The following is a 12739-nucleotide window of genomic DNA, read 5'->3' on the forward strand; positions in this document are numbered from 1 at the left end:
ATCATTTATTACATTAATATATGTGAAAATAACATTTTAGCATCATACGTTTAGTATATTTAGTCCCTAATGCTGAAAGAAATGATCATAGAACATGACATCTAACCTTACCTGCGGTGTTTTTAATCCCTATTGCTCAATGCACGGTGAAAGCATTCCATACATGTGTCTGACAATGAGGAATGGGCCCCTGAGACAGTCATTTGCCTGTTTCACAAATGATCGTATTTTACTAGAGATTCTGTTTGGGATTCAGATGTGCATTCGGACAGCAATCCCTTTCAAGAAATGATACGTTCTGGATGAGGTCAAAGGTGCTGGAACACTGTATCTAGGATGTGTTTGCAGAGACTGTGTGTCTCCTGCTTCAATGCAGTGATAAACAGATGTGCTCCTTTAATTTATTGGTACATGCCCAGGGCAGTAAGCAGTCTGAGGATTTATTTCCAGATGGCATAGAGCAGTGAAGCAGTGAAGTAGTGCAAAACACTGGATCATTATATTATTAGAATCTATTCTACTTAAATTATTACATTATACTCAATTTGAGTTCATTTTAAAAAGTAAAAGGTAATGAAAGGAATGCATTTTCATAAGAAAGATAATACCGATATGCATGTGATAATCTTCCTTATATCATGTAGTGCGTCATTTGGACACTTTGTGGGCTTGAAATACAAAGAAAATCATGTTCTATGGTACAAGATAAATACAAAACTTAAGCTTTTATTTTAATTAGATTTGTTTATAAAGCATAAGCAATCATTTATTACATTAATATATGTGGAAATAACATTTTAGCATCATATGTTTAGTATATTTAGTCCCTAATGCCGAAAGAAATGATCATTTGTTTAACATGCACGGGTCTGTCTCAAAGGATGCAGTACTCCTGAAGGGTCTCAAACCCTACATTTCAGATGCCTAGCTGTATCCCTCACATGTGGCACCTCAGAATGACTTCTAACCTTACCTGTGGTGTATTCAGTCCCTATTGCTCAATGCACGGTGTACATACTGCACACATGTGTCTTGAGAATGAGGAATGGGCCCCTGAGACAGTCATTTGCCTGTTTCACAAACAGGGACCTGGACCTAGACCTGGCCCGTACAGGGCTCAAACCCACGACCTTGGCGTTATTAGCACCACGCTCTAACCAACTGAGCTAACCGGCCTCACGACAGTGCTCCTCTCTGTGCTGCAAAAAATCAAACTCAGGGAATTTCTTTTGTCTTCCTTTGAATAGAAAGCCGTGTAATTCAGTGTACGGGCTTTCTCGTGCAGTTTCATGGTTCTTGTAACCCAAATCCTACACTGGCCTAAAGTGCCCCCCCATTTCACAGCATTTTTCAGCTGATTTAAAATGTACCTAAAGGAGAAGCATTATTGAAGACCATCAATTACCAAGAGCTTTTGTCAAAGGTTTTGGTGGTCATTTTGAATGACCACAGAGCGCTGTGACCTCGGTTTTACATCTCATCCAAAAGACAGCGCCCTTTTACAACACAGCATCTCCGTCACTATACTGGGGCATTGGGACCCGCACAGACCTCAGGGTGAGCACCCCCCCGCCGGCACCATTAACACCGCTTCCAGCTGGAAGCTTTGTTTTTCCCTGTAGCTCATCCTCATCCAGGTACTGACCTGGCTCACACCTGCTTAGCTTCAGTGGGTATTCAGTTGCGAGTTGCAAGGGGATGCAAGTGATGGAGCCGCTCGCTGCAAAAGTCACTGCATTGGCCGGGAATCTAACCCGAGCCTCCTGCGTGGCAAGCGAGAATTCTACCACTGAACCACCAATGCTCAGTGCCTGGGCCTTCAAAAAAGACGCTTTTTTGGTGCTCTGTGCAAAACGCGTCGACATCTGCTTCCAGCTGCAAAATGTCATTTGCGGACGCTGAAGAACTTATTTCCAAGGCAGCGGGTACAAGCGATTGGGCGTTTTAAAACCACCAGGAACAGCAAAGAGGCACGCTTCTTTGCTTGTGCCGAAACACACCGACTGAAGGCGGACAACGTAGTCGGCAGGATTGGAACCTGTGCGGGGAGACCCCAATGGATTTCTAGTCCATCGCCTTAACCACTCAGCCACGACTACAGCAAGCCCCACCGCCGCTGCGTTCTTGCTACAATCTTACCTGGATCGCGAGGCGCCGGCGGAAGCCTATTTCAAAGTCGTTCTCCGTTTCAAAAAAACATTTCCAAAATACAAGCCTTGCAGACAGACACGCCTCAGAGGACTTAAGGGTGGCTTCATGTCGGAATGATAAAGTCTCCCCGTCCGGACATGAAAATGCCACTTTGTTACACACAAAAAAAGAATCAACAACAGAGAAATGCCCACAAGCATTTGAAAAGCCGCACCACGTCGCACTTGAAATAGCTCTTACATTAGTGGTAGACACAGGAATCGCCTTTTTATTTACGCTCTTACCAACGCGATGGAAAGCAAAACAAAGCAAAGCAGAGCAAAACAAAACGAACAAACGAAAACCCTCACGTCCCGCACTTGCATATAACGCTGTTACGTGCCCAAGCGGTATTGTACGTCATCCTAGCACTGCACCCCGGGTCATACGGTATATGGGAACGAGCACACGCCACGAATCGTCTCGAATCACTCCCTACAGCTGTAAGGCGCCTTGAAGCGTGCACCCCCAACATTCTTCTTTGCGCATCTGTGAAAGGTAAACTCTTGAGCAAACTCTGAACCAGCTCTAAGGAAACTAATCCGATTAGACGTTACTTTGACTCATCCTTTAAGGGACCCTTGTTAATTGGAGAAATCAATGATTTCGAATGAATTCTGTATGCGTTAAAAGACAGCTATACACAGAAAACATGCAGGACACTGCTCATGATGTTTCCCGAGCCGAAACACAGTGCGTTTTTCCAAGCCATTTGACAAAGCCCGCCCACTGAAAACTGCAGCAGATCGTGTAAAGGCGTTCAACTTTGTAACTACTGCACGCACAGGAAGCAGAATAAATTCCTCTTTTCAAACTGTCAAAGGTTTGCTGCAGGACATCGCACAATCTCTTTTGAACGGGGACAAACGATTTCTTATGGGGCGCAGTAAGTACAGACGTTTATAAAGCTCCACTCATGCCGACGATGCAGCATGAAGAAGCGCAACCTAACGTTTGACAGACAAAAGCCGGGCGCCGCTACGAGCAATATGAAATCAAACTGACAGCACACGGCGTTTCGCGCTGACTAAAAAGTGATCTCGACAGACGATGTTCTCTGCATAACGCTGAAAGAGCTAAAGAGCGTTTCTGTTGAGACGTAACCCATTGGGCAAAAGACGTATAATATACGTCTATTAAACGCATATCTTAGACGTCTAAATGTGGTCTACAATTCGTCTAGAATGAAATTCTAATATACGTCTAAAGTTAAACGTCAATTATACGTCTATATTTAGACGTTCATTATACATAAATGGTTGGAGTTCTATTATACGGATAAATTTAGAGGACTATTATACATATATGGTTGGAGTTCCGGATAACTTTAGAGGTCTATTATACGTATATGGTTAGAGGTCTATTATACGGATAACATTAGAGGTCTATTATACGTATATGGGTAGAGGTCTATTATACATCAAAGATAGATTTTATAGGTGTAGAAACAAGTAAAACAAGCCAATGATTAGGTTTAGAAATGTATTCTGAAAATACACATTCACACCTGAAACATATGTATTTCAAATTATACATTGTATACAATCAATCAACAATCAACATATGGGCAATAATCATAAAAACACAACTAGTCTTAAACTTCAGCTACAAATTCTGGTAACATGGCAATATACAGTATAGTAATGACAAACACAAAACTAATTACATTAACACACTAACTCAAAACCACATTTTGATTCAAATATACATTTTAAAATGTACAACTTCTATATTTCCAAGAAAAAAATATTACATAAAATATAAAATATTGCAATGGAAGTTAAGACGATTTTTGTCCACTATTTGCAAACCCTGTCTAATTGTCCTAACAGTTAGAACCAAAAACCTATTATTTTCAGAGTCCAGATCTCCTGGCCCCCTGCCTTGCATATGCATTCTTCAAGTAACACATTGCGTGCTCCTTTATTTCTTTTTCTGTTGATGTAGGGTGGGACTTCAGCACCGCAGCTAGGAGAAAATTATATAATATTACTTCCCAAATAAATGATGATTAATATCTTCTTTAGTATAATCTAAAAAATGAACGGTTTACTAAGCTCAAAGCTGAAATAAATGTATAAAATTTGGCTTGCATCATAGCAGTTGAGCAATAAAGTCTGTCCTAATTAAAGAGTACCCAAAGTTTGAAAGTACAACATAGAATAAGAATAAGAGAAACGGCAAAACGATTTTGTGTCATCTTCCCCATTCACACTATTTTATGTGCCATTTTTTTGCTTATTCACATACTATTTTAATCAAAATAATATTAAGAAAGATCTGTATGTATTCAGATAGTATTATTATTGTTCATACTTACTCGTCAAAAGAGGATTGCTGAGATATTTTCGGATATACTTTTACGTTTGAAAAACGTGTCCAAAATGGTGACCAACGAATACTAGCAATGCATTGTGGTATATAACCGGAAAATATGCTGGGTTCGATATTTTCTCAACGTATGCGTTTATTAATGTTGTCGATATTATGGTTGAAATTTAACATTGATAATACATCGCTGCTATGAGCTGATGTGCAATTTTAACGCATGCAATAAGTAAGGATCGGTCACTGTTGTATGGTATTATATATAATGACATTATGGAATAGGATGGGGACAGGCCTGGCATCACGGGGGGAGGGGGGAATGTCGCCCCTTCAGTTTTGGGCAAAAAGTTTTACCTAACTTAATTTGCACCCTAAAAAAATAGTTGTACTTTGTCAATGGTCAGACAACACTAAATGACACGAACAGTCACTCAGTCTGTTTGATAGGCAGGAGGGCTATCCGTCCAGGAACTGCACATATTATTGAGTGTCAACATTACGATCCTGTTTGCTCAGGTGGACCGATTCCTTGCAGTAGTTTATCATTATACTTAAAATCGTTATATAACTAGGACTAGTTATAGCAGTCTGTGCTTTCTGTTGGTTTTACAACATTTTTTTCTTAACGATTCAGAACGTCCATGTAGCTGCAAAAATGAACGCTTATGGTACTTTTCGCTCCAGGCAATACAAACCTTGAGAGTGACGAAAAATGTGAAACTGAACTTCATCGCAAATACCAGATTGCTAGTCGTTATCTTCTATCATGAAGCACTAATCAACGGCATAGCTGCGAGATTTCATTTGGGTAGCTGCACCGTACAGCTCCGTTTCAACTGAAATATCACTCCCCCCTCAGAATTTCAGACGCCCCCCTACAGATTTTTCCTCGGGCACCGCGCACTGATGGGGGACTTTTGTCAAGAAAATAAAAATAGAAACTCTATAGGCACTCAAACATTTTACTGTTTTTTTTCAGGCAGGTGGCAAGACCCCCTCAGCAAAACCCTTGTATGCCAAGCTGTGGGCATTGATTGTGTGCCGCAACTAGGAGTATACGGCACTCTGCACAGTGTACGAAGTAAATTATTTTCGCAGTAATTAATTTATTATATTTACTATATTTATTATACACGTGTAAATTAATTGCTGCGAAAATAATTTACTTCGTACACTGTGCAGAGTGCCATATACTCCTAGTTGCGGCACACACGATACATACAGTAAAAAGCCTCAGGCACTGTGTTAGATGTGTTTTCGACGTTATATATGCGTTTGTTAATGTCGTCAATTTTACGGTTGCAATTCGACGTTGATTATACTTCGAGGCGACGTATATATACGTATAGCCGTAATTTCACCGTAAATATACGTATATTCGACGAATCAATGCCCACTGGGAACAAGCTCGCTTCTTTCTACCATGATGTCACCATGACCAAATCTGTCTTTAAACACCTTGCTCAGTCTCTAACGAGACTGTCAAAAATTGCTTTTGCCGATTGTATTGCAAACCGGCGGAAGCGGGGTATTGGGAAAAGTTTTCAACTAGCAATAATCCCGCCTCGGCTAAACCTCACAGGCTACGATACTGCCACTGCGCAAAGCCGACGGTTGCCAGGCAACCGCGGGGATCCTATGGAAATCGTTATCAATCGTCTCATGGCATGTCGTTGCTGTAACGCTTCATATTTGTCGTCTTCTTCTAGCTTGAGGTTTTGAAGAATTTCATGACAGACAAGGGCTCCGTTGGGAACAAAGAAACCCGTTGATTCTTTTCAGCAGCAGAAATACAACCCTTTAAATACAAGATGACAGAACAATGACGAAGGGCATGCCGGGAGGAACTCATGCACTACAGAGGAAAGGGGGCGGGCACGTACAGTTCACATTCAAGCCACAAGTACTCTTCTCGGATGTTGCACAAACAAATCCTAATGTCTTGAAAGCATTGCGGCATGTTTGTGTCCCACTTCCCGTGGCTGCAGGATGACTGACATGAACGGACAAACACAATCTGTGGCGTTTAGCGTGACATAGTCTTGCAGGCATCGTGCTGTCTCACTGCAATACTATACCGCTGGAGGAAACAGTCCATCTGGCCATGAAACTCATTTGAACGTCTAGCTACAGCAACTAACAATATCATGATTTATTCAGGATGTGTGGAATCAGCACGTCCCGGAGACAGCTTCCGAAATCGTGAGCATTCTCTGGTGGTAGGGGCGTTCAAGATGGCGCTCAGGTGGGAGGTAAAGTTTAGTGGTTGAGGATTTTTTTTGAGTTTTTCATGACCTGAATGTTAATTTTTGCTTTTTTTGACTACAGAAAAATAAGGACTTAACACTACGTGTTTAAACTTCAGTTATAATTGAAAGAAAAAAAAACGTTTTTTTTTAGGTTTAAGAATTTCGATATGAGTAACACTGGGAAAAGAAAAGAGAGTGCTGGGTCTTCGAAGGAGAAGTCTAAGAAACCTCAATCGTATATGTATAGCACTACAAGAAAATTGATGGCAACTAAAGGGAAAAGTGAAGCAGCTGGAGGGGACGTGGAAAGAGTGCTGGAGATGCGCTCGTACGCGAGCGTTCGCAGCCCAAGTGAGACTCAGCTGCCAGAGGAAGAGCCGGAGTCCCTGCCCAGCACACCTGTGAAAACCCCGGCAGCCAAGAGAGGAAGGGGCGACCTGACGCTGGAGGAGCTCCAGACCAACATCTTCAACATGATGGCACAGAGCATGGGTGAGCTGAAGGAAATGATTTGATCTAATACAGTCGCAATCGAAAGTCTTAAAAAGTCCATGGACTGTGTGTTTAAAGAGGTTGAAGACTTAAAGAGTGAAGTAAAAGTTCTTAAACAAGTAAATACCAAACAAGAAAAGCATATTAAAGAACTTGAATTGAAAGTGAACGATGTAGATAGATACCGTCGATGATGGAATTTAAAATTATTTGGAGTTAAAGAGGAACGTGATAAGGACCTTGTTGCAACAGTGAAGGGTATCTGTAAAAGGACCCTGCCGGACCAGGAGGACGTAATATCGGCCATTGACTTTGTTCACAGGCTCGGGAGAGCGAACATGTCTGGGCAAGTGCGCCCCAGATCGATTATAATACAGTTCACCAAGAGGACGGCGAGGGACATGCTGTGGCGAGCGGCGAGGGAGAATGAGTATTTGAATGGGAACAAACTGAGGTTTGCAGAGGACCTGTCTGCCGCGGACAGGAGTACCAGGAACCAGCTGTGGCCCCAGGTTGAAGCTGCCAGAAGAGAGGGGAGGAGAGCCTACTTTGTGGGAGCGAGGGCCTTTGTGGATGGGAAGGAGATTTGCTCCCAGTGACTGCTCAGTTAATGATTATGTTTGGTTATATTTGTTATACCAGTATATACTAGTGTTTCTTTAGTGTTAGTTTGGAATGGTGTAGTTAAGTGTTAAGGACTGTTATAGTTCTGGTTGTTGTAACAGAAGAAATAAGGTTCTTGATCCCGAGATGAAGTAAAACAGATGAGTTTATTGCATGCAAGGAACAATAAAGCCGAAGTCTTGTTTCCCGCAAGAAACAACAAAACCGAAGTATTGTTCCACGTACTGTTACAAACTTTTGGGTTATATAGTGTTTTCTTCTCCGTTTCTGACGTCACTCGGTCTGATGGTAAAGAGGGGGGTTCATGGTATTTGGCCAGTTTACGATGTTCTGGGCAAATGGTCAGTTTAACATTACACCCAGGGGGGTTCCTAGCTTGCATCTGCAATCCTTATCAGTTAACCCCCTTTCCTGCCATAAACCCCAGCTTGTGACTTAGAAGTCTAAACCCCCTACAGAAAGGATTAAATTCAAACCCCCGTCTTCACATCTTTCTTCATTCCCCCCTTATAAAATATGGCATACGTCAGTGTAGCCTATTTTTATAAATACAATGTCAGGGCAGATCTTTCCTTTCTTGGCGAACAGGTATGTATTGCCATGTCATTGTACGTTCCACGGTTATAGCAAGATGTGATACATTTTTTTGTGAATGTGATGATTACAATTATACATATAAACAATACTACTCCTACGGATAAACACTATAAAAAGGTTCCACCCCAGGCCCCAAACACAGACTTTACCCATACTGAAATTTCTGTCCCTCATTGTAAATGTGTTGGGCCAGATCTGAGATGTGCTCAGAATTTTCAGGAATATATGTGCAGCATTCAGTGCCAATTACTGCACAAGTTCCTCCTTGGGCCGCCAGTACATAATCTAAAGCTAGTCGGTTCTGCATGGCCACTGTTCTGAGGGCTACCATTTCATCATTAACAGCCTTCAGACTAGATGAGGTAGAATTTGCTAATTCTTCTAAAGTCGAGGCCATTTGAATTAACTCTCGACTCAGAAAGTTCATGCCGGCTTGTGGAAATATTATACCTAAATAATATTCCCAATCAGCCAATTTTCTTTGTGGTCTGTGGTTAGGTCCGAAGGGGCTGTGGATTTGAACACGGATATGAGGAACCACATATCCTAAATAACATGAGCCAGACCACTGGGCTGGCAACCATGGGTAGGCTCGTTTTCCACAAATGAAATATGTTCCGTTTGGCGCTCCCCATGCCTCTGAAAATAAGAAACTTATACCGAATTGTGGGGTGTGCCGATCCCATCCTGGAATTTGGAAGGTAGAGGTGGATATATTTGCAGCGATGGTAAGGTTGCAACGACTCCATCCAACCAAGTGCAGACCATTAGTGTGCTGAAAACATATGTTTCCCTCACGTTCCTTATTTAGAGTCAGGTATGGTGGTGTATGGCTTCTGTTATATTTAGGAGCGTAAGAGCCTGTGAAACTCGTGGGCTCTAAGCCTCGCTCCTGTAGATATTGTAATGTTGTGCAGGTTAAAGTCGTGTTATGGCAACCCCCATAGTTTGTCATATTAAAATTTCCTAAATTATCCCTCCAAATGATCATGCCTATGACTTCCTCGCGACGCCAAGGAATGGCTCCCATAGGAAGTCCTCCCTGTACATATTTGGGTAATGCGGCACACACCCAGCAGGCACTTTGGTTGGTTTTCTTAGCTAGGATAGGAGAGGCCTAAAAAGGAATTAATTCCATGTTCTCCTTTGTGGGAGAGATGATCATTAATTCCTGCGGAACATAGTCCTACAGCAACAATTATTGTTATAAACAGAAATGATTTCATTCTGAGTCTGTAAATGGGGATGAGGCTCGTCGGCAGTGTGGCGCGTGGATCCAGCGATCTTTTCCTTCCACTCGAACCGCAGACTCGGTTGTCAACAGGATCTGGTAGGGTCCGTCCCACCTGGGCTGGAGAACCTGTGAAGGAAATTTCCTGATCCACACCCACTCTCCTGGGATGAGGTCGTGCCCTCCTTCAGGTGGTGGTCCCCACGCCTCCAGGACCTGCTCGCGGGCTCCTTGTGTGGCCTCTGTCAGCAACTTGCAATAATACAAAGGAATGGTTGATCCATCTGAGGAAACCCCAGTCTCAGCACCTGTAAGAGAACTTGATTCAAATTATTAAAGGCGGCTTTTGCTGCGGGAACCAAGGCAATCTTGTCCTTGTACTGCACTCCCCCCTTAAGCAGATCTGTTAAGAGTTGTGCTCACCCTGTAAAAAACATTGCACCCAGGCCCTGTTAAAATTTCACAATGCTAGACACAAAAGGGCCTTATCATAACTGCTTCTATTAGACACTCTAAAGCTGAAGCAACTCAGACTTGTGGGTTTCCTCGTCAGGGGAAGCACTCAGAATACCATCAACATACTGAGTGATCACAGCCAGTTGAAGCCACGTGATACCCTGTTCTGCATAGTCATTCTTTGTAATGCATAATATTCCAACCCAATAGATCTGGAATAAAACCACCCATTAAAATCTGGTACTCGGCAAGTAAAACTTGCTGTCCCAATACTCCTGTGGCCTCCTGCCATCTTCCCATATACATTGCTCTATAGTACACTGTTGAACAGAGGAGTGAAACAAGCAGGACAGTAGTGCTCCAGTATCCCCTAACAGAGAAACCAACACTCCATTAACAGTACATTTTTATCCACTGGACTGGGACAGACTTAGGGAGGCTACAAGGGATTTACAGGATCTAATCGTTAGGTAAACAGATTTTCTCACAAGACGTTATTCTCCCCAGTCTCGATTCTAAACCTACACCGTTTCAGCATGTCTGGTTTCGAGACATTCGAATAAAACCAAATTGTTTCCATTATTGCAACTAATTGTATAAATTACAATTTATAATAATTTATAATAATACAAAAACTGTTTAACTACTTTTACGTCCACCTGCACTGTACTTATACGTTTCAGACGCTCTTATATTTTCCAATCTCCTTAAGTTGATTTTCGTCAAGTCTCTTTAGTTACGTCTCTAGCCAGTCCCGCTGGCTAAACACACTCACACCGTCATTTAGTATACCAAAACTCACAGTTACACACATACATGCCGGCACACAAATTCATAAAACACACATACACATCGAGAATATATTTTTCTCTTCGTAATACAATGTGCTGTATTCTTGTTTTACTTCTACATGAATCCTTTTAATTCCTGAAGCGCACTCCAGGTTCGCTGCATTTCTAATTTCGGGTGCGGTACTTTAGCCCACCGGTCAATATCTTACGGTTTTGGATTTGATCGTATGGGGGAAATCAGGGAAGGTAGGTGCGATTGCAGACCCCCTCGACGGGGTGCGAGACAGTGTTAGAGTGGCACTGTCATCAACGGCGCCAGCCCCTGCTACATCAAGTCCTTTCCCACTTCGAGTGAGAGTACAGATCTGCGGGCGCCCTCCCTCTAACAGGGGAGACCCTGATCCGTCTTTATCACACTCATACCAAGTGTTATCCCAATCAGACCCCCCTTCTCCATATGGCCACTGAGGGAATTGATCCCAATTATTTTCGTTTCCTGCCTGTTTGTTCCCCTGTGGGAGAGCAGGATATAACTTAGTCGCTGGCTGCAGCACATTAACCAGTGCAGCGTGACCAGGAGTTAATTCCTTCTTTAGTTTCTCATTCTCCTGTACTGCCTCTTTTAGCTTTTTTTCTATACTCTTTCGTAGCGATTAAAATATCTTTTCTTCCGGGTTTTTGTTTTCCCCGTAAACACACTTTTAAGTCACATCCCAATTTCTTTTTTTTTTTTCTCATGTATCTGCCACCACTGGTGCCGGCCGTGCACCAGGGTGGGAGCTACATGCTTGTGCTTTTGCCAATCAATACTCATATATGCTTTCTTTACAGGCGTCTTCGCCCCCAAATTCCCTCTGACAAACTCAGCTTTTTCCATATTTTTCTCCTTCTTTTCCGTCAACTTACACTTTTCCGATATTTAAACGGACCCTTCCACCACTTTCTCAAACCATCAGTTAGCGCACATGTTCGGTCTCTTTAAGATTTACTTTTGTCGTGTGTGAGGTAACAGCTCATTCAGTAGGGGGATGTTTTCACTTGGAAAAACCTGTGCATTACTGCACTCATTCAGCCAAGGGCGTCTGTTACCTCCAGATCTAAATGCCTCTCCGAGACTTTAGAGAGGACTTACACCGCACTGTTCACAGGTAAGAAACGAGACCTCGAAAACCCCCTTTCTTGATCAGTAATTCACCATCCCCAGAACGCCAGCATCGCTGCTTTTGCCCCGGGGTGGACTTACGCACTGAGCTCAATCAGGGCGATTCTCGGGTCTCAACGTCCTTTAAATCCTGCTACTTAATGCTTTGCTCTTTATTATGAGGTGTGTTTATGTTAGTGTCGTGCGTGTGTATATGTATTTCACAAACAAGGAAAACACCAAAAACATACATACATATATCTCTTCTACTCCTGTTTCCTTTAAAACAAAAAAAAAAACCACGCCACGCCAGAAACCACGCCACTCCAATCTGTGCACGATCAAGGCGTAGCTAATCTCAGGACCCCGGGCGTAATTAAAGCCCACACCAATCCTGGATTATACGTGCATTTAATGCACCACTCAGCTCCAGAACCCCGGGCGCAATTAAGGCCCACACCGATCCCGAGCCACAGAACTCCGGGTGCAATTAAGACCCAAACCAGTTCTGACCTTCAGAACTCCGGGTGCAATTAAGACCCACACCAGTCCTGAACTACGTGCATTTAATGCACCACTTGCTCTAGAACCCCGGGCGCAATTAAGGCCCACACCGATTCTGAGCCTCAGAACTCCGGGT

General features: G+C 42.8%; 1 non-coding gene across 1 annotated transcript; it reads right to left on the bottom strand.

Moving 5' to 3' along the window:
• Window positions 1-5985: 5985 nt before the first annotated feature.
• Window positions 5986-6127, bottom strand: LOC148633878 (U4 spliceosomal RNA). Its single transcript, XR_015933845.1, has one exon. It is a non-coding gene; the product is annotated as a U4 spliceosomal RNA (small nuclear RNA).
• Between the last annotated feature and the right edge of the window lie 6612 nt (window positions 6128-12739).

The sequence above is a fragment of the Lepisosteus platostomus genome, unplaced genomic scaffold (assembly GCF_059453375.1).
Source record: "Lepisosteus platostomus isolate fLepPlt1 unplaced genomic scaffold, fLepPlt1.hap1 Scaffold_42_H1, whole genome shotgun sequence".
NCBI classification, from domain to species: Eukaryota; Metazoa; Chordata; class Actinopteri; order Semionotiformes; family Lepisosteidae; genus Lepisosteus; species Lepisosteus platostomus.